Raw genomic sequence first — 3,189 nt, forward strand, 5'->3', positions numbered from 1 at the left:
TACAGTGTATTTCAGTTCTTCATTCTTTATTTCTGTATCTCAAGTGATATCAAATAGTCATTTTCATATTGGAAAAAGTTGTAGTACGTGCCAAGACTTGTCTATATATTTCAGTCACTTGAAGGGGATTAACACTATGATTTTATTTCAATGAAATCAATTTTGTGACTGTTTTCTTTGTCCACATTGCATGATAAATGGCAGCAAGTTAAATATTTTAAAAAGTTAAGTTAAATATTTCCCAGATCCATTTACAGGTAGTCCTCAATTTAGAACCATAAATGAGCCAAAAATTTCAAAACAGTTGTTAATTTGCTCCTTTTTACAACCTTTTTTTGCCACAGTTGCCACAGTAAATCACTGCAGTTAAGTTAGCAACACATTTGTTAAGTGAATCTGGCTTCCTCATCCACTTGCTTGTCAAATGGTCACAAAAGGTGATCACATGACCCCAAGTCATTGGGAATAAATGCATGCCAGTTGCCAAGCACCAAAATTTTGATCATCTGATCATGGAAATGCTGCAACAGTCGTAAATTTGAAAAATGGTTATAAGTCACTTTTTTCAGTGCTGTTATAACGTGAACGGTCACTAAACAAATGGTTTTACGTCAAGCACTACCTTTATCATTTTGGACAATTAATCAAAAATCAGTTGTCATCAATAGGTTTATATTAATTACATTTATTCAGGCCTAAGTGTCTTTGCATGCTTAATTTGAAAGCCCAATGATGAGTATGTTTCTCTTGGAAATGTTAAGATGTGTGAGCTTCAACTCCATCCTGCCAGGGAATTCTGGGAGTTGAAGTCTACACATTGTCAAGGTTGTCATAATTTAGGGCTTGTCAAATTTTTCAACTTTCAGTTTCCAAACATTAGTGGTTCTCAAAAGTTGTGACATGCCTTGGGGATTGTAAAGATATTTTGGTTAGTTTAATATAATTTAGATGTGCTTGGTAAGTAACTACATAAATATCATTAATTAATATTTTGTTTCATTTGTCATATGGTCAGAGAGAAATTCAAAAGCAAACAACAAAAGTCTGTTTTCTAGGCCCTGGCGTTAGCTCTGATGTTTTAGGCAATATAATTGTCATGACTATAAACTAGTACCCTTACCTTCTACACATTTCTCTAAACTATTTTATAGAGGGGAAAACCACCTGGCAAATCTGAAAAAAACCCTTGATCTTCAGAGCTATTTCATAATAGCTTCCAAAGCTGCCACTTGACATTTGCAAAGTACCTAATTCATCAAGCATATGAAAATGACATCAAATTAACCTATAAGCTCTCTCAGGTTTCCCTAATTCTAACCATAAAAGTGTGGAGATGAAAGAGGGTAAAATAGCCCGAAGTCCCTCTGGTGGGTTCAGTCCTGAACTTAATCATTGCACTGCCTGCCACTGACTTGTTTGTGGTAAAAATACCAGAATAGGACTGACCAAAAGAAGGCTACTGCTCCCTGTACACCAGGGGTGTCAAACTCATGGCCCGCAGGCCTACCCTGTTTTAGCGAAGGGAAAAAGTTGCGATAGTCACCTGACAACAATGTGTCATCGCAAGTTTGACGCCCCTGCTGTACACTAACAGTAAAGACCTTCTATTATCAGTCCTTCTATAGCCAGAATCCAAGGGAAATGGGTGGTTAAGAAGTATGAAAAATAAATAAATGAAATATCTCTTCTGCATCCATGAGCAAGAGTGTGGTATCAGTCAATCTGGGAAATACCATAGTTCTCAGAACTACAAAAAATAGTTTTAAAAAATGAAGTAGCTCACTGAGGTTGAACAAGCTTGTTTAGGGGATAAGGAAAGGAAATAAAAAGAACAGAATAAAAAACCAGGAAGTATGGCATGGCTAACAGCATGGCTAGCAGTGGGAACCGCTAGGTTCCCACCGCTTTTTATTGCAAGGAGTCACTTGTACCCTACAACTTAGCCATATGTGGCTTGGAATCTCCTAATTGTTGGATGCATTAAAATATTTCAGAGCGTGATGATGAGATGGGAAACTTAATCACTGCCATGTGTAGACTTCTTTTAGAAACATGCATTATATAATTTAGTGTGACTGACTTTAGTGTGACTTACTTTCAGGAGTTCGTTCAGCATTGATGATACAATGATATCGGAATTATTCTAAAGGTTGAAATACATTCATGCTGACATTAAAAAGAAAAAAAATAGGCAAACCTTTTGTAAATGTATCATGAAATCATCCTTGGCTCCTTCTCAGGCTATTCTTAAAAAAATAAAAGATGATGCTTCTGTAAGCAAAATGTGTAAGCTGCTTACAGGGCTGGCAGTGCTGTTCTTAAAATGGCGAGGTTCTCTTCCCTGCAAAAACAAATGTTGTGAAAGTGCGTTTGATTAATGCCAGACTGCTGACACCTCTAATATTCTTCATATGGTAGAGAAGAATTTGTGATCCTGCTGTCAGGACTGCAGAACTGAATTTGTTAGGCTCATGTAGGTAAATAAGTAAATGTTTCATTTCTTCTTTTGGGGGTTAGGGATTGATTGATTTTTTTAGGTTGCTTTTTCAAATAATGAAGCAATAAGACTCACAGACTCTATTCTAATAGGCTATTAAATGCAGAGATTTAACCCCAAAGGAGGATAGAAAATTCTGCAGGTCCAGAAGTTAAATATTTCATTTTGAGATACTTCCCCTCAGGTGTACTTCTACATACTAGTTTTAAGAATCAGACATGATCTTAGAAGCGTTGACATTTCTTTCAAGGTCTTTCAACCTTGTGTGTCCTCAAAGCTCTTTTCCATTTTGTTATTTTGCTTACAGAATAATTGGCTCATGAATCTGTGTTATGAGCCTTGTGACTATCTTCATCTTAATTTATAAATTCTTCAGTTTCTATTGTACTTCTACTAGGAATAATTTTTTATAAAACTATTATGTTAACAGTTCATTGCCCATTTTTTAAAAGATCAAGTTTAAAAAAAGTATTCACTTTTGCCTATTATGATTATTATGATGCCTATTAGCTGGAGGACATCTAATTCAGGAAAATTTGTTTGGTCTTGTTATCATTCCAATAATGAATGTTTAATAAAGAGAAACCTTGAAAGAACAAGGTTCAAGAACAAACCTTGAAAGAATACTTTTCCCTTCTTGGGTAGTTAAAATGCTTAGGACAAATCAAAAGCCAGCTGGTTAACTTGTTGGA

This window comes from Ahaetulla prasina, chromosome 1, assembly GCF_028640845.1.
Source record: "Ahaetulla prasina isolate Xishuangbanna chromosome 1, ASM2864084v1, whole genome shotgun sequence".
Taxonomy (NCBI): Eukaryota; Metazoa; Chordata; class Lepidosauria; order Squamata; family Colubridae; genus Ahaetulla; species Ahaetulla prasina.